Below are 27,173 nucleotides of genomic sequence, written 5' to 3'. Positions count from 1 at the left end.
TACGCACACCTGCCATACCAACGCGCGCGACAGCGGCAGGCAGCTCGAGGAATGCCGCTTCCAAATTTCGATCGCCGCGCGGCGAAGAGGGGCCTCGAATGGGGAAAATGGGAAACGACGCTCGGAGCCGCTGCGAGCAGCGCTCCCAAGCGCGCGTACATCCCTTCACTCACTCCCTTCCCTGCCTCCTCGTTGGCTTCCCCTCTTTCCCTAATCTCTCCTCCTCCTCTCCACCTTCCCTTGCGTTCCGCCGAGCGTCGCTCGTCGCTTTCGGGCCGAACCGGCTGCTCGCTCTCACGGGCTCCCAGGTCGTCGTCGTCAGTCTGGCCTCGATCACCGTCGCTGCTCTCCCAAGTTGCTGCTGACCGGCTGGCGACATCTGTTGACTGCGGTCGCTGCCGGCACTGTGGTACAAGAAGGGAAGCCACGAAGGAAGTTAACAGTTGTGTGCTGAAGAAAAAAAAGGGTAAATATTTTTGTTGGATGTGGTTCCGGCTTGAAACTGAAGTCGCACGACGGAGATAACAAGGGAGAAGAAAAAGAGCACGAGTGGAGATTGGAAAGCGCACCGCGAACCGGCATTCCTTTTCCTGTGGTCTCTTTCCTGCCAGCGGGACTTTAGAAAAGTGGATCAGTGAAGAAAGCTAGACCGAAGACACGGTGTCAAACTTCGATTTCCCTGGGAGTAAAAGAACTTTTCATCACTGAGAGGAAGATAGTCCTGCGACAAAGAAGCGAAAATCCACAAGACACCAAACCTCGGAAACTACTCCGAACATCTCTGCGAAACACCAAAACAAAACGAGAAATCATCAGGAAATGCTTGCATTGCCACTTTACTGAAAATATTGGCCCCTTCTGTGGTCTGGGAACGATATAGCTTAAAATTGAGAGCAGCCACCGAATTAATCACCGAACTTTGCAGTGACTTAGACTAAGGTGCCTGGCCATCAAGCGGCGTGTCCTAAAGTGTTCCGTGCATTGCATGGGTCAGTGATTATCGACGACATTTCGGCGACACAGGGAAACTCTGGTCGCAACGAATGCGACTGCTAAGTGTAGTCGCAGCGCTGTGCTGAGCTTTGCGCATTCTTAAGACAAGGTGAGTGTTCCGCTTTTCTCAGCTCAGTTCATCCTTGTTCGCTTGCGTACTCTGTATCCTAAGCGTAAATAGAAAGTTTGAGTTTCAGAAGTGGAAAGATGAGTATCACATAAAAACGAACGCCCAAGCAACTTCCTTTTTCTTAAGCGCATGTGCTGTTCCGTAAGGTTTTTAATACCAGAAAGTGGCCACCACTACGATTTTGGAATCGTTGCCCGAAAGTGATCTTTGAGCAATATTTTGCCGTAGAAAAGAGATGAGATGAGAACATGAGGGGGTTTAACTGCAGTCACCACCTAAATATTGTTGCCTGAAACGCCATGGCAATCACCGTGCCGTTAAAGAGCTATCATAAGCGTTAAGCTACTTAAAAGGCTCTAATGTCAAAATGTCTAATAAGTATGTGCACACTAGGAGGCATATGAAACAGGTTGTCTCTTCAGTCCTCACAAGATCAAAAGACTAGTCATTTAGCCAAAATGAGGATGCTCAGTAGCATAATTTACAATATTATTTATCACTTTCGTGTTAACTAGATTTGAACCATCATAGGAATACGTTGTACATGCTGCACAATTGCTCGAACGAAACTGATGGTAGGAAAACAAGCTCATGGTTGATATTAGTTTTTGGACCGTTATGCAGCAAGTCCGCTAACTAACGTAAGTAAGCTAACGTAGAATATCCAGCTTGGCAAGCACGGCCACGATGTCAACAGCAAACCGTTTCCGTATTGGCGGTACAGCTGTCAGCCTTTGCGAAAGCTCTCTTATGCTTATTTTGCACCAAGAGGCCCTACTTAAATAGCACCTGACTTCTTGAATTTTAGACCACCAAAGCTTTTCCTTTCACCCTGAATGATGTTTCTCGCTGAACAGAGTGTTGTCATAAAGGACAATAAGTTGAGTCTTACTCGCGATATTTCCTTACAGCTGGAGAATTCAGCGCAGCTCTGTAATTTTATATGCTCGTCAAAGATCATCTTCCCAGTTTCTTTTTATAAGTGAAATCAAAATGGGAAAGTGTCTTTTGTAGCAAATAAACAAAAGAGCGCGGAAACCACAGCGAATTTCAGCATATCACTTACCACTACCTGGTGCTGTCAGTAGATCATCCGGCAAGCGACAGATAGCGCCACGTGTCCGCCAGTAGAGGGCACACCTACCACGTCTCGACCAATCTGTGAATGCGCACTGAGGCCGCACGCGCCACTGCCCCAGACAGTATGCGTTGGTGGTGCGCACTATGCTAAATGGGGTACACGTAGTGCTAAAACAAATTACCAACTAGGTGAATTTTTCCTTTTACTGCTAAAATTATGTATCACTTTTCGCTGACCACCATAAACGTTCACAGAACGAACGGACGAAGTAATACAGAAAGAAAAATAGTGAAACAGCTGCCCGAGTGGAGAGCTTTGGAATAAATGCGACCTTCTGGGAGTCTTAATAGTGGACTGACAACGAACAGCCTAAAGCCGCCTTTTGCGTTCAATCTCCATCGATATGCGGCCCCCGTCGCCGACTTGAGAACGCTCTTAATTTTCGTTTCTCCGTGACTGTAGAGGACTGCTTAGCCATTCTGCTTATTTATATAAACCTGAAGCACACTGAAAGAGAAACATGCTTTTGTGAAACACAGTCATTTCCAAACATGTTAACATCGCATTACAAGATATCGGCATACACACGCAAGTTAAAATGAATCGCTTGTCGGCCTACTGCTTACTGAACTTTGCATATTTGGCTTCCTTTTAATAATCTCTAATGCCCGGAAAGCACACGCGCCTTCTTCTCGCTCCTTGTTGGCGATGACTCACTCTCAAGGATTGTATCGAATATTGTAGGCACGTGGCACCTTTCATCAATTCACCTTTTGGAAATTGTATGATATTTCATCCCTCGTTTGGGGCGAGCTTTTTCTTAAGACACGAAACCTTTCATCCATTTCCACTCCTTAGAGACCCTATCAATTGAGAAAATAGATGAAGGGCACCCAGTGAGTCGGCGCTCTTTCATCGTTTCGTCCTTGATTGGTCTTGACATATTGCCAAAGTGCTCGCCGCAGTGCGGCGAGAGATAAGGCACCGCTTTCACAGAAAATCCTCTAGTGGAGCTGGGTATTCCTTAGTGGATTCCTCGCAGGCTAACTTCTTCAGCCCACAGCGGGTTCAGAGGTTGGGCACGTGGCTCTATTATTTAAAAGGAACCCCGAAGCACTCATTTCTCATGCGGATTAAAGTTTGGCGTATGCTATAAGAAGCGCCTTATGATTGGGTGGAGATCTCAGGACTTTATTTGCGAAGGCGGCGACGACGAATACATGCATTCTCCAGTCCTAAGTGATGGCAGCTTGCATTCTACAGTGCCTCATTTGCTGCTTCTTTATAATCACACTTCACCTGCATGGCACACGAGATCCACAAGCTCTGCTACATGAAAACGCACTCTCTTGCTTCAAGGCAGCCAGCACACGCGACGTGTATTGGATTTACGCCAGATGTGTCACGCAAGAAGTGGCCAATCATTTTGCCTTTTTCTATTTATCTTTCCGAACACCATTTATCGCAAATATATCTCGAAAATACAACCTTCAGAAGACTCCTTGTCATTTGCTCCGCTATTTTCAAGCTCTCGACATTCTTAGGGTCTCTTGAAAAATGTTCCCGCTCGTTTCATGTCACCATCATGAAGAGAATGAGTTTTGGGATGCTTCTGGTGACTGCCTCGACTTGCCTTGCGTAATACTGCGCGCCACCGGTGAACTGTAACGTATTCTGTAGACGTAGGGTGAACAAAAAAACGTCACCATTGTAGGACGCAGGTCGCCTTTCTAAAGGTGCTCTTTCAGCACTCCCATAAGCGGCTAGAAAGATTCCCAGGTGCTTGCGAAACCATTTGTCGCATAGTTGAGTGACACGAAGGTATCTGAGATGTCGCGATGCCTCTCTTTGATATATCTAGTTTTCCCTCCCAGAATGCAATAATGCCTTTATATATTTATATGCCACTGTCTCAATCTCAGTGGCGCCAGATTTACCTTCTTTTCTATGATTTTGGCCGACCACTACTGGTCGGAGCACACAGGCACAGAAAGCAGTGCTAACCGATGCACGCACCAGAGTCCGTAAGAGGGGAAAAATTTGTAATATAAAAGTGATATTCTTTAGCGGCGCGGAATCGCGCATAACAACGAGTATTGTATTTAGTAATATTGTGTTTAGTATTGTATTTAGTAGTATTGTATTTAGTATAGTATTTAGTAATTTTGTAATTTGTATTTAGTAATCGACCTGTACGTGGTAATTGCGCGCCATTGATGTGAGCTTCAGATGCATAGCTTAAACTGGAGTGGCGTGACGACAGCTATCCGCCTTTCATGATGCTTCAATTCCATATAAACTGCATTTTCCATTGCCTCAAGAAATGTAGTGCCCAAATGAATATTAAGTAACTTGCGGTATAAATAGTAGCGACTTAAAGCGTCTTAGAGTAGAAACGAATAGTTACGTTTGATTTCAAGACAGCAAGAACTTCTATGTCACTAGCGCGATTTGCTACTTTGTCTGCGGTGGAGAGAATGGGAAAGCACCTAGTTGCAACACCGGCCGTGTGATAAGCTCCACTTTACTGACACCTCCAGGAGACGAACCAGAGATTATCTTTGCGTGAAAAAGCCGCTGCACAGCTTCTGGTGCGTAAGGAATACGGAGAGAAGCGGTGTGTCTACAGTAGCTGCCGTTTCCTTCAAAGCTGATCGGAGATTCTACGGGAATAATGTGATGAACAAAGGCGGCGTTTGTCTTCTTTTTTTTGAGGATAACGAGAACGCGCTCATATAAAGGCACGCCTAATGAGCCACGGGCATTAAAAAACTACTTCCACAATACGGACGAAAAAATATCGCGTTATCGGACCAGAAATTCATGAAGTAAAAGTGCTGTAAAGCTTCAAAGCCGCAGAAGAATTTTTCAGGTTAGACGCCTCCGTGTGTCATGCAGACATTCCCTCTTTCTACAAACGTTTCGGTATTAGAAGACTCACAGTTAGGACAGATAAGCGCGTAATTTTGTCTATAAAAGGATGACACGTATTTACAGCATTACTTGAGATACCTTGGTGCAGATCCTAACCAACGCTGTCGTCATTTATTGTTGTTTTGATTGCCGCTTTTGCAGTAAGGGTATTATGCTTTCTCCGCCTGTGTTTGTTGTTCGATATGCTTCCTGATACTTTCTTCTCACCTGTTATTCTTGTTTTCCCTTCTCGGTGCATTTTCAAGTATATGGTTATTCCTGGACCCGCATTTTATGGTCTACATTGTGTTTTTTTTTGCTGGATTTTGCCTTTCTCATCTTTTCTTTATTCTCAACGTATATTATTTACCACTCTCCTATTTAATGCTTTTAAAAGGCTTTGATGGTAATAAAATGAAGAATTAAAAACCAGTTGCAACTTTCTTGGCAGTTTTAATCATCATCCGACCCTGATTAAACTCTCGCTTGCCAACCAAGAGAAGACGGAATATTGTGATCACTGCGTACGCTTTGCCGATGGCGACGGTGCCGCCATTTCCCCCAGGGAAAATCTAATACGCAATCTGTCGCTTGTCTCGCCAACGCCCTCTCGTTATTTTCCACTATACTCTCCTGGGCACGATGAAATCCTAACCTGCCCAAACATATTCACTTCTCATGCTTTCAAAGCTCTTCCGTTAAAAGAAATCACTGACAATGCAGCGTGAACGAATCCTTGTGAGGGTTTCAATAACTGCATACATTTTAATGCAACTAACACAAAACGTACATAATTTATACGGACTATGCGCACAGCATGGACACCAAGGGCTGACTGCTAACGGGTTCTTATTATTCCGTCCTCAACATTAAAGAAATCAAATATTACCACAGCCTCAATTTCACACGGGCTCCAAGTTTCTACAATTGCATGACCGCAGCCTGTGCGGAACGATTGAATGGCATGGCCTCCTAATACTAACAAAACTTGAACCACAGTAAAGTTCATTTCAGGACCGCTTTAAACATATTTTTTATTCATCGAGCCTTAAATAAAATGCAGTTTCGATCAAAAATGTACTCATTACGTGAAACCCGCACGTCGAACTGAGATCCCGTTGATGGGGCTTTCAATATTTGGAGGAAGAGGAAAACTTTCGTTAATGAAGCAAACAAAAGACTGTACATATGCAAACACGCGCAAGCGCGATCATGTTCATACACAGGAACACACACACAGACGGACGTGCGCACTGACAGACACAAGCACACAACCGGGCACTATCATACAAGAAAACTAAAAAGGGAACCTGTGTGCGCTCACTAAGAATTCACGAAGTAAAAGGCTGTTTTTCCTTTACCTTATTATTCATGTGCGTACGTAATTTTCTGATATATTAATTGCCTCAAGCCAGAGAACATTTCGACCAAGTATCGAGTAAAGCTAAAAGAAAGTATTTTTGTATATGTTAAGCTTAATGGAGTTTTATGGCAGCGGACAGTAGGCGACTGGAGACTAAGGCATGCACATCCGATCACGTCGAGTCTTTAGTTCTGTTGATTAGATTGCGTCATAAATACCGCCATTTCATTATAGCCTCGAAGACCCAACGACCCCAGCAGACGATGCCGGCACACCTTTTTATCGAGGCTCTGGCAGTCCAATTAGCCGGACACGGTCATTTTCGCACAGCCTGTCCATTTAAACTTCGCCGAATGGGTGGGGACGAGAGAACGCATGAAGATAACTAAGTTAGACAGCAGTTTAAAGGACTAATAAGATGGCAGCGAAAAGAAGCTGTACGGAACACAGCAGTAACACAGAAGAGACGGGCGCTGCGTTGCTCCTAAGTTCCGTTTCGTTTCCTGCGGCTCCATTTATAATTCAAGAATTAGACAAATAACTGAAACGCGCATTTAAATTTAGAGGTCTAGACTGGTGAGTTTTCATAATAATATCAAAGTTATACAGCTACTTAAATATACACTACTTTGGAGATATCAGTTTTTCTCATTCATAAAATATATTCCTAGTTTAATTACGTTTAGTTTTCTTCATGCATTTCAGACTGTTGTAAACTGCCTGAGTCTGTTTTTCACGTACGTCTCCCACAAGAATAGAAACCAGTGGTTGGCGTCTTTGGCTTTAGGTCGGCCGGACGAAGTTCGTCACAGGTTAGCCGTCATGACGCGGTGTTTGCCTATGAGGAGGCTGCACAGGTGTCCCCGAATCACGTGACAGTAGTGGTTCTGCGTCCCGTCGACTCTGCATTGGTCTCTCCTTTGTAGCGTGCGGAAATGAGTGCTCTCGTGATTAAGCTCTCTGCGGCAACGTGACCAACGTAGCCAACCCACAGACCCTGTCGGCCTGTCAGAAGGTCTTCGCTAGCAGTAAAGGCAATATAGCTTTGTCTTTCACTGATTTGCCTCTGGACACGGAGAAGCTTTCTTCCTGGGAAGCATTCTTGCTTTTCTGTGCGAAAGCACTATACCGATGGTTCAACCACTTGTAAGGTCTTTCAAGGCTTGTGGCTTTGTGCCAGGTGAATGAAATGAATAAAAATTCGAACATGCGGTGGCGCGAACAGCTCAGCTTCGCTGGCTGCTACGTGAGATTAAAAGGCAATTGCCACAACCAATTATGTCTCGTGTTACACTGCAACACAATTTAGCGCTGTGCATTTCACATTGTCTTCGTCGCGAAGAAATGCAGCTATCAAAGTAATATTCGCGCTTTAAACTATGTAGCGGTAGTTACAGACAGATGTGAGCTGCTTGCGTTGGCGTGAACAACGTTCTGACAGGAAAAGGGCACTAGACCCATACGTGTTGGCGTTGAAAAACATCTGTGCACAAACGCAGAACTGCAGAATAGGCCGCCTGCGTACATTGGGTTGGAAACGCGCATAACTGGCGCCTTAAATCAGTGGACACCTCAATCGCGCTTGCAGGTACGTGGCGGTGGTGTCCACACACAAAATAAACGTCATCTGCGCAAAATTTCATGCTTAGCATTACTAAACCGCCAGCCAGTTTTAATTGTTTGCTCACCGTGTTAATAGACCTAACAATTTGAATGGGTCAATCCATGCTTGAACCGTATTCTGCTGAGGTTCTTTTCTCTTATGGTTCACAGGTTATCTGTTCGCATTGTTACGTGCCCTTGTTAATGATTACTTGTTCTTCAGTTGAACTTCATGGTGCTTCCCTCATCCGCTGTCTCTTATTTTCATCCCTTAACGTTGAACAGTACTTGAGTACTTTATTCTTTCATTCTTTGTAATGCAATTTTCGTTCCTTTCCTCGCGGCTCAGTCCTTAGTTTGATTCTGAGCCTTTTCCAGCACCCAGCTTTCAACCTGAAGCTTATCAGTGAAAAAGTAAATTTTCTCGACCATTCCACTTCAGGAATGAACGAAAGAGGCTGTTCATAGCCTGAAGGTGCCTGCGAAACGAAGTGCATACCTGCTGTCTAATAAACAGAAATTGCGAGAATTCGAGCTGCAACAGAAGTCACTCGTGGTTGTTGGCGGGAATCAGAGGCTGCCAAGTAACGAGGCCTACAGCAGTACGGGATCAACACTGCTCCGATGGTGCGGTTGGTCTGACGCGTATCAAGTGGAGAAAATGTAGATTGCTGACTTTAGCAATAAGAAAAAAGCTACAAATTGGCACGTCCGCTTCCAGTGCGAAGATATGACGGCACTGGGTTGTTAGACTGCACTAAACCTTTCTTGCAGGCTTCATTTACACCCCTTGCATTCAGCTCCTCCCGTGGGACGCATGGTGCACAAATGTCAGTACATTTCGCTATTCTGTGTTGACTAAATAGTATTCTTAGGATTTATTACAAGCCGCATTTCCAGTATATTCTTTTCAAAGAAACTCATGTGTCAGCCACCACAGAAAGCAAAAGATTGTGTAAGAGCATCCTAGTCAAGGAAGCAAAGCTGGCAGGAAAACAAAGTTAAACTAAACGAGTATTTAGAGAAAGGTGAAATCATTTCTCTATCTTGCTGTTGATTTTTATACGTGCCTTACCGTGTATCGAATTCTTTGATTGCTTTAAGAGTTCCAAAATAACTGTGACGTGACAAAATTTGTTCATGAAAAATAATTATTTATTTTCAGTAACTTTACCAGTGTCGAAGATCATTCCACAACGTTAGCCTGGGTCAACAATAATTCACCGATAAATCAAGAATATTTCTAGTTTTACAGCTCTTAATCTGCCAAAAAGTTGCCAATGTCTTAAAAAACACTACAAAAATTTAATGGCGTTCTTCTGATTTATGATTGGCAATGCAATGAAATAGCGCAAAGACCTTTTGTTGCAAACGTCTGGCGCCCGAGCGTGCCACGCTACCCGAAAATGAAAACATGAACAAAACAAAAAAACCCAGAGCGATAATAATTGTTTTTATAAATCGAAACCAACTTTTTTCGCTGCGTCTCTGTACTCTGGGTTGATGGCTTTGCCATGCATGAAATCTCCCTTCCCGAGAAATATTTTCATGAAAACCACAGTGCAGTATTCGCCAATACAAAACATAAAATTTCGATTCGCCGTCTTTGCAGTTTGAACAAAAAAGTAGAAGTGAGCTAACCAGGCTGCTCCTGAGGGTAAATGTACTGAAGATACGCTGGGTTTGATGAACGCCTGATTAGGCGCCTGCATGGAATTAAACTTAATTTTGAGGCTTGTCACTCAAGGCAGCCGAAAGTCAAGACGGGAGGAAAAATAAGCAGAAGGGAGGCAGCGATGAGTGCAGCCGTAATTAAGCGCCAGCAAAGCTCTTCTGTTCGAAATAATTTTTCTCGCCCGCCAGCGAACACCTGCGGGTGTATCGGACACTGAAATTCGTTCCATTCATCTCGCTTCAACAGTTAATGAAGCCTCACACAATAAATATTGGTTGAAAAAACGTTTCTGTTTACACCTTTCCCTCCTTTTTTTCTCTTTTCTAAGTGACTGCGCGTACTTATCACGACGGATGATATTTCGCGGAGCTGCTTTAATCATGCAGAAGTTTCGCGCCGCCGCCAGAGAGAGGAAATCTTTCATTTTCTCAAGAACGAAGACAAACTGTTCGCCTGCTCCACAGGTTTCTGTTTTTTATTGAAGGATTTCGAAACTTACAGCAAGCTTTCACTCTAGTCGAGCCAAAGATTCGATGTTCTTGTTTAACGGGTTGTACACAAGGAATATCATTTAGTGTGCCAGTGGCAGCTTCTGGTATGAAAGTAGTTAACCAGGCTTTGCAACTAGCGGTTAATGCCACTACATTTTTCTAAAGAACTGGATTGCTGAATTACTAAGTGCATACCCTCGACGCGATGTAAACTAAACGGTGATAAATGCCCACACGGTATTTGTTCTTGTATTTTCTTGCACGTTACAGCCACACAAGTCTGAGCGATTTTTCATGCAGAAACACCATTCCTATAGCTGCTTCTATCGCCTTTGTCATAATTTGCCGTAGCCAAGAACTTGTTTCTACAGCAAAAATTTTATATAGAGAATTTCGCAAATTTTCTCGAAGTTTGGAGAAGAAGTGAGAGCGCAACTTGCAGGCGTCTTTGTTTTTTTTTCTTGGTCATATTGCCCTGCTTTCCATGGTACTCGTATTTTTGCCAAACTTCTATGACTACACTGTGTTACAGGCTTTCCAGTTTCACATGACCTAGGTTGTAATTTATTTACGTGTAATCACTTCTATGCGGATATGTCATCTTCTAGAAGCAGGTCAATGAAGGAATTTCATATTACGATGTACCAAGGCCGCATTCGCAACGAGAGAAACACGCTCTCCGGCCGGAAGAGCGTGAGCTGTACGGATCATATGATCATGATATGATATGAAGTGGTGTGAAGGAGGGTGGGCGGTGGGAGGCTGTCGAAAAGTTATCAAAATAAATGCACTTATATTTATAGCTTATGATGTACGCAGGAGTGAAAGCATTGGGAAAACATAAAATTTGTTTTCGTAAACCTTACACTTGGATTCCTGCGCCTCCACAGACAGGCAAATAATCTGCGATATTTGTGAATAATATTGCCGTATTTATATTCATACTTATATATAATATCATTGCTATGGTCACACTACTATTTGATCACAATATGTTATCATCTATTTAGCCTGTTTATTCTTTGTATTTTAGTACATCTGTATGTTTTGTACCAGCAATCTATTTCTATCACATTTTCTTCACATCTCAAAGGCTCTCTCAGTTCCTGGTGTATAGAGTCATTGAGTTATTTATTCATTTATTTATCAGTGGATTATTACTAGCAGTTATGATTTTACTAGCAGCAGGAGGTTAAATAGCAGTATTAATAGATACCAAAGTAGACGGCTCAAACTCGGTGGTTCTAGCAGGAGAGCTCGGTGTTAAATCTCGCGTTTTTTGAAGACACCTTGCTTCGTTCTGTTAATTTCAACTCTTAGGATTTTGATGCGATGTTCCAAGCAATAAACTTTTCTTTCTAACGTGCTTCTTTAACCGGCGTCTTCAATAACGCCGATCGAGTGTACGTCCCTAATTATTTTTAAGCTGAAATTGAATACATCTCAAATCAGCTTACCTTCTTGATTAAAAAGGTAGAGCCAGAAAGACGAGAACAGGAGGAAGACACCACGAACACGAACGCTATAGTTACCTTACACTTCCTTGTCAATTTACTACGTTTTATAAGGACATTTTCACGGTGAAGTGACCTGAATTTTGATTTTATAGATTAGTAAGTTATAGTACAGCCACCTCCCAGCACCCACAACGCCAGCCAATTGTTCATGCGATTTTTTCTTCTCTTTATTCCGTTTTCAACGAAGGCGCTCACTACGGTTTCATGTTTTACTTGCGCGGATATTGCAGTGGCGCCAAATAAGGCGTGAGATGTCTCGTTTTTCAAAAGGACAGTGCAGGCGTTGGGACATGGCGAAGGATACCCAGAGAGGTCTGGAAGTATCGCCTCAGCTGGCACAGAATGAAGAAAAAAACCCGCCTATGGTGGAAGCGCGCCTGAAAAGAGGTGGATTTGCGACTGCGGGGCGGGGGAAATGAAGCGCGATGCCGAACAGCGAATGTCCTGTCTTCGTAATTCAAGTAGTTTTTTTCTGCTTTGTAGACAATCACTACGAGGAACATCGCCATAGCTCATAATAAAAAAAAACTAATTCGCACGCGTGATGCTCTATTTATCTGCTGGCAGACAACATTGGTTGAGAATTTTTTCTCAAGCACGCACAAGGTCGTTGAAGTCATACTTAAAGCGAAGATGACTGTGTCGCCTTACCAGCAGCAGTCTGGGCTGTCTACCTTGTACGGCTTTTTTTTTTTTGCAGGGCTAGTTTTCTTTCTCCGGTTCCGCTAAGTCGTCAAGTCTGCCTTGTGTGTACAGCCTCGCAGTGCCTTCGTCATCATTAAATATTGTCGTCATACATATTCAAATTCGACACGTCTTCATATGACCCTTTGGGTCTCATCGGTCCAGTCGTCTTTTGCTGCCAATTTCGTGAAAAAGCCACAATTTTTCATCGGCGTCACCTCAGAAGACTTTTCTCTCTGAGGCGATATTGTTTGTTTAAACGCAATCGACAAACACACGTAATGCATGCAGAAATCTAAAGTTTAGCAAACAGTGCCGCGTCAATGCAATTACGCCCATATGCACTCATTTCCCTCATCGTATAACTAGGTTACCTCAAACATAAACATCACACACAAAATGAACGCAGTAGCCAAACGCAAAGCTACGAATCTCGTCTTTATAAAACTGTAGATCACCAAACGAGAACGAATGTTGAAGGAAATAGACACATACAGCGCGAACTACACACCAGTTTATAAGGATAACAGAAAGCGCACAACATGCTTCTGTGGGTTTTCTTAGTAAACTGTTTGGCTGTTAGCGTTTTGAGTGTCCGTCATGTTCATCGTCCTTGCCTTTTGATGGGCTATGTAAATAGGGGTCAACAAGCCGCCGTTTGGATGTTATTGAATTTTGGTCATTTATTGGCTAACAATAAACCGACCATCAAAGCAAAAGTCACGCCTTTTTTACCTTGCGTCATCATTCTGCAGAGCGCTCATCACTGACGCTGCCTTTTTGGTAGCCGGCCATCATTTATTTTCGTTTACAACGATACCGGTTCTACTTTGTGTGCCTACCGTTTACGGACTCTTCTCCATCAGTAATTTCACACGTCTTTGCTGAGAACTTGCGTTTAAATCCATGACCAAAAAACGAAGCCGCACTGGACACGTATACTGGAAGTGTCCACTGAGTCGAGCTTTGCACGGTATGACAAATGGTTGGAGTGCCACTTGCGTAAGTGATGGCGTCCTGACGGCAGCTGAACCTGCTTTCTTGCAACGTCATCTCAGCTGAATCTGCACTCGCCACTCGATCAATAAAAGTAGTTCAAAAGTGAAGGCAGCAGAACACATGCGGTAATTCTTGCTAGGTACTAAATTTACTTCCATAATGAAGCCACCTTTTTCAAAAGACACTAAAATTTTTCTGGGCGCTTTATTTACTGAGAAAGAGTACTGAGAAAGAAATGGTAGGGTTTTAACATAGTTAAACTTAGTAGACGCGGGAATACATCTGTTTAGCCAGATTGGCCCATGGGTTTGCTTTTCTGGGTGGTCGCAACGTCTGTCGACGGTAATACACTCAGGTTAAGCTCTGACCGAAGTTAAAGCTGATCTGACCTGTTCGCGCCAGAGATAGAAGTTGATGAAGACGACGATGTGCGATGCACAATGTCACCAAAGCAACAACAACAATGCGAGAGTATGATTATATAATTGTGTGTTGATAGCCCAGTGGTCTAGACGTCCGCTTCGGCTGCGGGAGGTGGTTGGTTCGAAACTCACCGCCGACACCCTCCGGGAAAAATGGGTACAAGCCACCCCCGGCCCGGCGCCCGGTTTCTTCAGGGGTGCGTGCTTGGAGGACGCTCCGCAAACCCCGCTGCGCCCTTTCGGGGACAAACCCAGTTTCGAACGCTCAGCCTTGAAAGGTGTTTCGCGTTCCACTCCCAAGTGACGAGTTCGACTCAAAGCTCATACGCTCTAAACAGCGTCAAGTTCAACACTGCTGTAAGCGATCCTTCGTCAGAAGCGAAATTTAGAGTATCACAACAGTCCTGGGCAAGTCCGGTTTTTCCGGCTGTCCGACATTGTGAGAAAAAAAAAAGGGCCACAAGTTGCGCTTCTACCGCACAAGGCGGATATAGGGTTGCTTGAAAGCGGACCTTATCTCTGATCCGTGAAGGCAACTCTTCGGTCCAGGACCCTTTTTTCAAGCATCTCAACCTAGAAGAGCCAAGCACCAGGCCGGGGCAAATCTTGTACCCATTAAAAAACCGGTGGGTAACCGGCGGCACGGGGGATCGAGCCCAGCACCTCCCGAATGGGAGGCGGGCGCTCTGCCAGAAGGCCACGCTTCGGTCAGCGAATTTAATCTGTTCGGGCCACTGCAGGTTCGAATTCCAGTGGCGGCAATCCTTTATGTATTTATTAAAGGTCAAAGACAAGGTCAAGGCTTTAGCGGTGAGTTGGCTTTTGAAGCTTTGGCTGTGAAGTAAATGTATCGCTCCAAAATTTTCAAACCACAAAATCAACGCATAAAGTAGACTGCCGGAATAAATGCTTCAATTAGTACCACTTCCTTCGTAAATTACATAGCGGCACACTTTAACGCGATTTCTACGCTCAAGAGCATTGCTCACACCATTTATCGTCTTGTATATTTCTCGTAGCGCCCCATAATGCAGTCCAAAGGCAAATCTAATTTACTTCAGGAAAGCTGACAGCTCCTTGTGTAAAAACCCACTGAAGGAAATTGCTGTACTCTTTATTCGGGCTGACCGAATGAAAAAAACGTTTGTTAACAGGTCCGCTTTCTGACTGTTGTCGATTCCTCTCTGAACATTCTTATTGTCTGTTTGTAATGTAGGTTTATATATAGCAGTCATGGCATGGCACATGGTGCTTTGAGAATCGCGCAGTTGTTCCCGCGTTCAAAAAGGGGCTTCGGCTATATCACTCACCGTCATAATCAGCGGACTACTATAAAAAAGAAAGAGGTGCATTCACTAAACGAAGGAAAAAGTTGTAATTTTTGGTGGCCAAATTAGAAAGGGGGTTGATTATCCCACATCTCTCATTTCAACGCGAAGTACGGTGTATGCGAACGTTCCAAAGGAGAGCCAGGAGGACGTCATCCATTGAAAGGCAATGGAAGCTTCCTTGCAACTACCGTGACTAGATGCGGCGGCCACATGCGCCCAATTTTAAGCATTTAATCAGCTGTTTACGCTTTTTGTTCCGACTGCTGAAAACTCAGGCAATAATTTACAGTGCACAAAGACACACGAATGTCGCTTGAGAAAAAAAAATTATCTTTTTTTTTATCAGGCCCAACAAGAACTTGCCTCTAAAGAATTTATCTCTTTCTTCCTTAATATCATATTATCAAGCCATCACTGCACTGAATCCAGACAATACTCGGCTTTTTTTTTTCGCGCTTTTGAAGTGAATAAAAATAATATATTTTTGGATGCGCTCTGACCTCGTGTAATCCTAGCAATCACTCGTTGCTTGCTTCTTTCTTCAACATACTTGGAGAAAAGCCTATAGGGGCCCCAACCTAAAGTTTGCCGCGCGACGGCAGCGCCGTGCTCCTCCCGTAGCGGCGGAATTCTAAAGTGTAGATTGGGCGCGACGGCGCCGCGGCACTTTGGCCGTGTCTCGTACTGCGCGCGCTTCCTCTCTCCGCGTGCTGCTCGCGCCCGTCTTCTCGCGAGCGCGGCGGATGGGAGCAGAGCCTGACGACTGCACAGTGCGCCGTTTATGTCCATCGGTGGGCAGTTTTTACGCGCTGATTGAAGTGGCACGCAGCACCGTGGTTTCTTAAAGGCGTGATGCGTCTTGGTTGACTTGTGGGATCCATTGAAATGACGCATTTGCTTACTGCCGTGTGTGTTGTCAACAGAAATTACCCAGTCGGCATGCATCGTACAGTGCGAGGTACCGGTGCAATATCGGGCACTGCAGTATTGATTAAAAAATAGTACTAACGATCCATTCCCTACAGCAACAAGAGAAAGCGCTGGCGGCCCCTTATATATGTGCACTTACTCGGCCGACGCCATATAAACTGGGAGCGCATGCCACTCCAAGGCGAAGATAGCAGACACGATTTCACATGTGAACTAACCTTGTGTCTCTCTCGTACACGCGTGGTAGCAGTGTGGCAGTGCAGATTACAGACCCCGGACTGTAGACCTCGGGCAGCCGCTCAATAGTGTTACGTGCCCCGTCGATGCGCATCAGAATTGAGTTGTGCGAGTGGTTTGTGAGTTTAACGTCCCAAGACTGTACTTAGATAGTGCGCAAAGCCGTTCTTGAAGGGTTCCGGATTAACATATTATTTTTCGAAATCTATATGGTAAATACGCCATATGCGGTAACTATGACCGCACCGCAAAAGCGTCTAGGCAACCGCGACACCGGTAGGAACGGCAATGCGTTACCATATTGGTCGTATCAGCCGCTCGCCAATGCTAAAACTCTTAAACCTCAACAGAATGGGATTCATTAATACGAACAAACAATGCGAAATGCATTTTCGTATTTCGAATAAATCTAAACACGTAGCGATTCCACCTGCGACACTGGGGTGAGCAGCTTAGCACCAAAGCCTTTGAAACACCGCGGAAAGGGTAAGAATAACGTAGCAGAAACGTGTCACCAGCAAGCGCGGCGGAAGCAAGCAGATCGAGCTGAGCAAGCACAATTTCAAGACACGGAGAAAAAATTAGGCGAAATGCAATCGTGCCGCAGTTTAGTTCGAAGGCAGGCTTTAATTTCAGTTTTCACTTCGTTTATCACGCGGTTATGCACTCTGGCCACAAAACTAGGGTGTGACAAAAACAGCTCCCTTTTGGACTATTTGCTTGACGCCGCGCACACGAGCTGTTCTCTCTCAAAGGCACGAGACCGCGCGCAAAATTTTCACAGCAGTGTCAAATCGCAAGGGCAACCCTCGAGCGGTCTCACAAAGGCGTCCGTACACTAGCGAAGAGAGCATAGCTTGCGCGAGGTAAGCTCCTCTCACAACGGCGCGAAGCGCCAGCGAGAACGAACGAGAGCGCGCGCGCAAAACAAATACGCTTCGCGTGCAGGCGACGCAGACGCACACAAGTCAGTGGCGAAGCTTGTCGTCCTGCCCGATCAACTAAGAGGGATCACTCGGAGAGGGCGCTCTTCACTGGCGTCCGCAGCGCCCTCTGGCCCAGGTTGTGTCCCCTATTAGGAGCAGCTCCCTCTTAAATATTTTGCGTTATGAACTTCAAAGGCCCTTGCATTACCACAAAATGGTCGAAGCTGGTACGGTATGCGAGCATTCGTGTATGCATGTATGCATTCGTGCTGTCCGATATTGTATCAATATTCACATCTCCGAGAATAACAAACGACTTTGTAATGGCCCCAACATAACTCAGTGCACTTTCTAAATAGTCACAAAAATCGGACATGATACCAGATGGCGGTCTGTATATGGCTCCAATGGCCGTATCAGATATTTTAACAAACAAGCTTTCTGTGTTTTGGTCACTCCTGGTCAAGTTATCTAGAACTTCATACCGCATACTTTCCTCGATATAAACAGCTACTCCACCTCCCCTTTTTCCTCCCTGCATACGCTTTCGCACGTATAACCTGGCAAGTAAGGCGGAAGTCGTCCTTTGTTAACCAGGTTTCAGTTAAAACTATTACTTTAAATTTAATGGTCAGGGACTGCAGGAATATAGCTAGATCCTCTGCTTTGTTTCTTATGCTGCGCATATTGAAATGAATACTTGTAAGCTCTCGTTCTCTTGTTTTATATGCTTTGTTGAAAGCTTCAGGGTCATAATAGCAACACTCGGCCATCTCCATTGCAAGCGTTCAGTGAGCGTTTGAAACATTCCTGTAGGATTCGCTTAGGTTCCTATTTTTTCCAGATCAGATGCACTGGCAATTCTAATGACATCTGCAGTTTCATCCCTGCGCGCATAAATTTTTCCATGGGAGGTCCACACGAACTTCCATCCCACCACTTTCTTGCGGGCAACCGCAGCACCCAAGAGCTTTTTGTTCGAGGCAGTTAAGTGCTCATTTACGTACACAGAACAGCTTTCCCCGCCGAAGTCAAGATCTTTAGTTGTTAGCCCCTTTTTGCGGAATTTCTGCAGAACCTTGTCGCGTTTAGTGCGCTGTACAAAACGGACAACAATGTTTTTTTCTGTTTGCTTGAATGTTAGGACGCGGTGGCATACATCAATGTCGGAGTCAACTATTGGTTGATCTAGAAAGGCTCCAATTCTCTTGACAGCGTCGCATGGGTCGCCGGCATCTGGTACTCCTTTGATCTCAAGATTATTAGCTCTCTGGTACTGTTCCAACTCTTCTATCCTTTCACTCAGCCGTTTATTTTCTGCTGTCAGCTCATCGTTCTTCTTCGACAGTCCCTGAACTTCTTTTCGCAGCTCTTTTAACTCATTCTTGATTTCATTTACGCCATCACACGTGTCATTGCAGTTTTTCACGCTGTCTTTCAATGTTCTAAGATCAGCCCGCAGTTCCCGCTTTAGATCTTCTAACGCCTTACTGATTTCTTTGACGTCTTTGCTCATGGCGAACAGTGTAGTGCGTGACAGAGTTTAACACCAAATTCAGACAATGTACGTACACAAAGCAGATGAAGCACTTCGACACTCAATGCTGTGTTCGGCAGCGGCGCACAGACAGTTTTCTGAATTGCATAATAAGGAGCAAAAGCCTCACCTGCAATAGCAAAAGTATGCTTAACACGATGTCTGTTGCAGCCGCCGCCGAACTGATGCCGAACTGGGCAGTCGCGCTCTTTATGGGGCACGATCCGATCACCGATGACGCCCCCTTGCCGGTCACCTCAGTCCCACCGCGCATGCGCAGGATGCTGATACGAGCTCAGGAGCCGGCGATCTTTCTTCACGGTCCTTCTTTATTCACAGCTTCTTTCTTCACGGGCGATGGAAACAGCAGGCTTGCAGAACTGCAATAGCAAAAGTATGCTTAACACGATGTCTGTTGCAGCCGCCGCCGAACTGATGCCGAACTGGGCAGTCGCGCTCTTTATGGGGCACGATCCGATCACCGATGACGCCCCCTTGCCGGTCACCTCAGTCCCACCGCGCATGCGCATGATGCTGATACGAGCTCAGGAGCCGGCGATCTTTCTTCACGGTCCTTCTTTATTCACAGCTTCTTTCTTCACGGGCGATGGAAACAGCAGGCTTGCAGAACTGCAATAGCAAAAGTATGCTTAACACGATGTCTGTTGCAGCCGCCGCCGAACTGATGCCGAACTGGGCAGTCGCGCTCTTTATGGGGCACGATCCGATCACCGATGACGCCCCCTTGCCGGTCACCTCAGTCCCACCGCGCATGCGCAGGATGCTGATACGAGCTCAGGAGCCGGCGATCTTTCTTCACGGTCCTTCTTTATTCACAGCTTCTTTCTTCACGGGCGATGGAAACAGCAGGCTTGCAGAACTGCAATAGCAAAAGTATGCTTAACACGATGTCTGTTGCAGCCGCCGCCGAACGAATTCCGCGACATTATGCACGTGTACGCTTGCACTAATGTTGTGACAATACCTACAAGGGTGACTATTGATACCGCAACGTCCCTGGATATCTGTGTTACCAACATGAGTTGTGAGGATATTTCTGCTGGAGTCATGATATGCGACCTCAGTGATCACCTTCCAGTATTCTGCTTGGGACCCCCTGTGACTGGTAAATATAAAAGTAGCAAAGAAAGTACCTGGTATCGCACAATTAATGACCAAAGCCTGCGACATTTTTGCAGCCTAATCGAGAAAGAAAGCTGGGACGACGTTTACAAGGAAACTAATGCTACAGTCGCCTACAAAATGTTCCTGAGTAGGCTGCTACAGTGCTACGATGCAGCTTTTCCCTTGCGCGAGCATAAAACAAAACGAAAAAGAATGCGGAAACCCTGGCTGACTGTTGACTTGTTTAAGCGAATAAGAGAAAAAAACAAGAAGTTTCATGGTTTTCTTAAATGTCGTGATCTGCAGTTACTGAAAGAATTTAAATCCTACAGAAACAAATTGATCTCAGACCTGAAAAAAGCAAAGATCGAGTACTTTCAGGCTCAAATTCTTCGTGCTCGCAACGACTATAAAAGGTTATGGGAGATGGTTAACGACCTAATGAACAAAAGGCGCTCAAGCCATTGTGTAACAGATATCACAGTCGATGGCGTACGTCTGTCTGATGATCAGCTTGCTGAAGAAATGAATCTTAGGTTCATTAGCACAGGGAAATATACAGGCCAACTTGCTAGCATGTCCTACTATACACATGCAAACAGTCCAATGAGCTCTATCTCGCTTTTTCCGTGCAATCCAACTGAAATTTGCAAAATTATCGGAAGCTTGAAAAGTGACGTAGCGCCTGGAGATGACGGTATAAAGGCTTTGCCAATTAAACATGTTGCAAATCATATTAGTCATGTGTTGTCCTATATAATCAACTTAATGCTTCTTACTGGGGAGTTTCCGGATGACCTGAAGATAGCTAAAGTAGTACCCGTGTATAAAGGCGGCGGTGCAACAAATATGAATAACTACCGGCCAATCTCTGTTCTAACTGTATTCTCAAAAATATTTGAGCGGGTCATTAATGATAGACTTAACAGCTTTTTTCAGAAACATAAAATAATAGCTGATGCACAGTATGGTTTTCAAGCAAATAAGTCTACGGAACAAGCTCTTATACATATAAAAGACAAAATTATTGAAAACATAGAGAAGAAACTCTTAACCCTTGGACTATTTATAGATCTTCGGAAAGCGTTCGATACTGTGCAACATGACATATTGATAAAAAAGCTAGGGATCTGCGGAATTCGGGGCGTTGCGCTGAGGCTGTTGCAAACGTACCTGAAAGACAGATTACAGTATGTAGTCATAAACGATAGCACTTCGAGTAAAATGAAGATAGAACACGGCGTCCCTCAAGGATCAATTTTGGGGCCTTTACTCTTTCTTATATATGTGAATGATATAACTATGATACCAGGATCCCCACAGTTAATCATGTATGCTGACGACACGAATATATTTTTTACAGGAACAACAAAAACATGCCTTGAAAAATCTGTCAAGGATTACTTATTAAAACTTTCCAGGTGGCTACAAGCCAATCGCATTACTCTAAACACAACAAAATCTAAATACGTAATTTTTAAACCGACAAGCGTTAGGGATCAGAACCCTATTAGCATCAGATATGAAGGTAGCCTATTGGAGGAGGTCACTGAGCAAAAATTCTTGGGTGTATGGTTCAGCAGTGATCTGTCCTGGAACGCCCATGTTAGTTGCCTTAAGTCTGATTTATCACGGATCATTGGTTGTCTTTACAGAATCCAGCACTTGATTCCATCTTGGATGAAGCAGACATTATATTATTCTCTATTCTATTCTAGAATTAGTTATGGTATTTTAGTCTGGGGTACGACAACTGAAACTAATTACAAAAAATTAATTACTTTACAGAAGAAAGTGTTACGCATATGCGAAAATTATCATGGCGAAAATAGGGAACTAAGAACGCATCCACTTTTTTTAAAGTACAATATGCTGAGGGCAGACAAGGTATACTACTTTAAGTTGTTACAATGGATACATAAAAATCGCTTGTGTGTCACATCCACAGACAGAATAAACTTGTACGCTATCAGAGACCCGAAAATAGAGATGCCGAGGATAAGGACAAATTATGGTCGTCAAGCACTTTCTTTTCAAGTTATCAGAATTCTCAATAGAAGAGATATAAATATTAATTACAGTAAACCCTTCTCCACTTTCAAAAACGAATGTAAGGGAGCTCTTCTCTGCAGCGATGTCACCTATAGCAATCGCTAAAATTTCTTATGCGAGCAAGTTGTGGTCTATTTTTTTCTTTTTTTACTGATTCTGTGTTCGCCTCTCTGTACTCTTTTTTTGTGTTTATATGTACATAATGTCTTGTTTTTTAGTAGGCTAGAACAAGCCTTAAGTAGAACTTTGTTATTTGATGTAGTGTTTCATGTATGTCTTGGTCCTTGTTTCTTATTTATATACTCATCGTACATTTATTATGCAAATTTTTTGTCACGCGCTTCTGTCTTTTTTTTCCGTATGTATTTTCCTCTGTATAACGCTTACATCTGGCCTACTTTTTTTTACCGGCCCGCCGGACTGTTATAATTTGTAATTTGTATGTTTGTTTGTCATGTAGTAGGGGGCTGAGGCCCTGTCAGGCAACATTGTGCCTTTAGCCTCAGCCCCTTCTTAGGCAAACGTCTAAGCAACAAATAAAAAGAAAGAAAGAAAAGAAAGAAAGAACAAACTGGTATTTATCTGCTGCTGCTCAGCAGCGTTGGGCAATAAAAGCTTAAGCCACGCCCGTCTTCGCATGTTAACCTTACCTACAGTTCCTAAATAAGGATCCAGAAGTTGCCCGATTGACAGTAAACGAACCGCGGGAGACCGGAACGACCTTCCTACCTGAACTTCCTGAACGACAGACCATTCCCATTTAAAGCAACCATCGATAACGCAACGACGATAAATTTTATTGCTTCTTTATAAACTGCATTTTTCAATCCCTACTCATCTAATGATCACCATGATGGGATTCTTTACACAAAATAATACTTTGAAACATAAACGAAGATATAAGCGTAAAATCTAGTGGTCTTTAAAATCGGTCACATGTGCTCTAATCGTCCATGTAAGCTTGGAGGTGACTGCTTCCATAGCGCTGAGACGTTCAGTACTGTGCAGTTGTATTCGTCACTTATCGCATCCGGCAGGTACAAAATTGCTGGATTTGTTGCTTTTCTGCGTAACTTTACGCTAACCGTTTCAAAACTTCTGGCCTTCACCCATACTGAGCGGACTTCATTGGTTCAAAAGCCCCTTAATTAGTTCCTAATCCGGGTCTCCCAAGACACAAAATCCTTCCGGAAAGCATCAGCCTTTGGAGTTGTAACTTCTCGGTCGCTCTTTTCCAGCCCTCACCACGGCTTTTTGTCGCGATCCCGCTCTTGGAAGTCGGGGTGCGCGAATTGTCGCCGACTGTGGAAGGAGTTTCTAATTAGCGAGGCCCCCTGTTCTCGGGAATCGACCAGTGCCTGGAGTTGGGAGTCTGGGCGCTCTACGCGCAGCATTTAAATCAGTTTTGCGCCCTCCCCTCGGGGCGACTGTATTTCTCGGCCTTGTTCAGGCTCTCCTACTGCTGCTTTTATCAGAAAGGCTTGCGTCGTTTACGTCATCATGGTTGAAGCAGTACATTTTCCCATAAAAAAGCTTACATGAGGCTACAAAAAGGACACCAAAACATTACAGTTTGGTCATTTGTAGCACACTCAAGTCTGAAGAAATTTCTGTTCTCTTGCCGTCGCAAAATTTATGCTATGGCATTTTATGGCATTGTTGAGTACAATATGGTACATGGTATTGTATATGATATGGTATGAAGGGGTGATTTGGTACGGCATGGCGTGACATGACATGACATGGCATAGAATGGTTGAGCATGGCATGGTATGGCATGGCACGGCCTGGCCTGGCCTGGCTGGCATGGCATGGCATGGCATGGCATGGCACGGCATGGCATGGTATGGCATGGTACGGCATGGTATGGCATCGTATGGCATCGTATGGCATGGTATGGTATGTTATGGTATGGTATGCTATGGTATGGCATGGTATGGTACGGTTCCCGAAGCGGCACGCGGCCTGTGTGGAATTCAGTGGTGGCCGGCTGCGGGTAAACTCAACTATTGGTGGTTGTGTGACATGCACTGACACCACACAGTTAACGGCCGATTTCCGATCTCGCTTAATGAAAGTGTACGTGGCTACCGCGGCCATGATTCGAATTTTTACACTGGACTGTGCAGCCTAAAGTCAGAGGTAGTGAGGCACCAATGCTTTGCCAAATGGCAGGAAAAGGCACCTGAGGCCTTTGTTCTGTTGAGTGTTACTGCCAATAACCCCCCCCCCCCCCCCACTTCGGTTATTGTGTTCGCCGTTAGCGGGAAGCGACGTGAACAACTGGCAATACCACATAAGAACTCTCACCGGTTCTACTAATAAATAACGTAACGGGACTCTCGAACACTGTCTCTTGTTACCTCCGCTTAGAAGTACAGGTGGTAGTGAAATAAATTCATGTCACTTGCTTAACGCCACTTCAAGGTTTTATTTTTTTTACGGTCATTTGTTAACCGAAGTTTACCGGCTTTGATCCAAACGTAAGTCTTCGGTTCAAAACGCATGCGTTTCCCGCATCTTTTGCGGTCTAGTTAGAATATTTTACAATCTTTTAAAGTTTTTCGTGTGTGCATTTTCAACTCCCAATGATGCTCGCGCAGGGGCTGCGTCGCGGCAAACAATGAAGGCTCTCTAAAGAGAAAACGTTTTTTCTGTGGTTTTTTGTACAAAATGTCTCTGTTCTGAATTCCTTCATGTATCCGCTCCCCTCCTGCTATGATGTTATTCTTCACCATATTCCTCGATTTTTATCGGCAAAAATAACTGCCCGCCTTTAATCAGGACTTCGTTGAATTTGCTGCCAGTCTTCCGTCTCGGTATTCTATCTGTAGTATGGCAGCTTCGAACATCGAAAAAAATGAGGAAGGGCCTCATCGAAGGGGCACATCAACTTTCTCAAAAAATAAGTTCATCATTACGTGGTCAACCATATAGGCATATTCGAGATACTTACACGCATGTATAGGGTGATAAAAGCAGCCTGACTTAGCCATGTTGCTTACAAGCGCGACTGAGCACACTCGGGAAAACTCAATTATCAAGCACAAGGTTTAGGTTTATGGGGGGTTTGACGTCCCAGAGCAACTCAAGCTATGAGGGACGCTGTAGTGAAGGGCTGCGGAAATTTCGACCACCTGGGGTTCTTTAACGTGCACAGACATCGCACAATACACGGGCCTCTAGAATTTCGCCTCCATCGAAATTTGACTGCCGCGGCCGCGATCGAACCCTTGCGTCTTTCTGGTCAGCAGCCGAGTGCCATAACCACTGAGTCACCGCGGCGGCTTAATTATCAAGCATAAGTTACTTAGCGTAAGCCCACACGAAGACGTCTTCTTGTCGCAGTGTTCGCAAGCATCGTGAGGCTTTCCCCTCCCTTTTTCACTCTGTGTGCGTAAAGAAACCACCTGCCTACCCTTTATTCACCTTTCTCAAGACTAGTATAACACTTATTTTATAGACATAGAAATAGGTCAATACATACACACGGCACAAATGTTAGCATGACATCACCATTTCTCTTGTCAAGGTGAGCTGTGTTCCCCTAATCTGAGGAACTCTTACACGTTCTCTCTTATACAAAGTTTACCAAGTTATTTTATGACTTCTTAGTTCACTACAAACACAATCAGCTCCAACCAAAGCCAGACAGCGACCGGTGGCAGCATCGCTTTCATTACTGCATTCTGAAATCCCTCTATCAAACTTCCTTACCAAAACCTCAGACTTGCCATCAGGGCTCACGAAAAGGGCTCAACTGAATTTTTATGTTTAACGGATTGCTGGCTCAATTTCCGCTGCAGAAGGTCAGGCACGTGCTGTTTGGAAATGTCGGTGCACCTTCCTCTAACATGTGTACGCCAGACTGTTTTGCTGCTTCCATTTCTAGTCACGCTATCTTTCGTGCGTCGGGCACCACCGCGATTTCACAAGCAAGATCACTGCACATGCAAGGCGTGTCTGCTTTCACCGACGCCCCCGTTCGCATTCTGAAGACCACGCTTGGTCGATGCTTGGCAGGCTGCGCGCTGCATGAAGATTCATTTGTATTTGGGAAGCGGGTGTTTTTTTACTCCAGCTTCGTTCATGCTCGGAGATGCCTGCTTGCGTGGGGCGGTGCCTGACGAGGACAGCATTTCTCTCCCTGCGAATTAAACTGCATGAACTCTCATGTCATCAGAACAAAACGTTTCTCGGTGCTCTTCATCACGCCATTTAAAATAGGAACTGCATTAGCATATAGATTAGATCTTTGGTCATTTGCTAAAAGCTCCAGTTTTGTTAATATGGTGCTGCTCGAGTTTGGGTCAACAGCAATACCGCTGAGTGCGAATGCACGCATTTTTATGTTACTGCTGAGCGGCTTCAAAATTAAGCTGTCACGGACGCGCATCAGCTCGCGATCATAATAAGCCAACAAGGAACTCTTGCGCTTTCGCAGAAATAGCTAGCAAAATGAGACAAAATTCTGAAATACACTTGCAAAGAAGGCAATGTTGTAGAAGGATATGGCAGATGTCTAGTGTTGTAATTACGAAATTACTAGTCGGCTGCCGAAAGCTGCACTTCAACATGAGGCTCTCGGCCCTAAGACCATGAACTCAAGTGTCTCTTAACTTAACCAAGCACTCTATAACTCTACTGCTTGAGCCGCAACACCTTGTGATGCCCTGCCTTGTGCGCTACTGAGCGCGTCATGCTTGCACAAACCGAGAAAAATAAAAGCTGCATACAAAAACGTCCAGCAAGATTCTAATTAGAAGAAAAATATGCGGCATAGAACTGAATAACGGTCGGTTTTCTTCTGCTAATTAGTGTCGCAGGAGGTTCTTAGGACCGTCGTGCTAATCTTTAACAAATGTTTCTGCAACCAATGTTCCTGTCTACAATAAAACAGCTAATTCTGACAGTTGGTCTTCGGAGAACAGCTTAAGCACCGCTAAACAAAATGCCCGCAGAAAAAAAATGAAAGAAGCAGCGCATTGGCTCTGTGCCATCCGCGCACTTTAAATATGAGTGGTGCAGAGTAGCACACGTGCTACCCTGACACATCACCGCAACATCTGCGAAGCCACTTCCCGTAGAGTGTGACATCCCAGGCTGGAGTATATTCGCGCTGGTAGTAGCTTCATAAACGATGGCAAATAGTGGTCATGTGTTGA

The 27,173-nt window shown here is 44.6% G+C and overlaps 1 protein-coding gene across 1 annotated transcript in view; it reads left to right on the top strand.

The window, feature by feature from the left end:
• Positions 1 to 232: 232 nt before the first annotated feature.
• LOC144132793 (uncharacterized) overlaps positions 233 to 27,173 on the top strand; it is a 44,942-nt gene continuing 18,001 nt past the window's right edge. The window contains exon 1 of the mRNA XM_077665447.1: positions 233 to 1,102. The gene's annotated coding sequence lies outside the window, so the exon portion shown is untranslated. The remainder of the gene's footprint in view (positions 1,103 to 27,173) is intronic.

This window comes from Amblyomma americanum, chromosome 5 (genome assembly GCF_052857255.1).
Source record: "Amblyomma americanum isolate KBUSLIRL-KWMA chromosome 5, ASM5285725v1, whole genome shotgun sequence".
Lineage (NCBI taxonomy): Eukaryota > Metazoa > Arthropoda > Arachnida > Ixodida > Ixodidae > Amblyomma > Amblyomma americanum.
The sequence above is the reverse complement of the archived record's forward strand: the minus strand, read 5'-3'. Positions and strand labels throughout refer to the sequence as shown.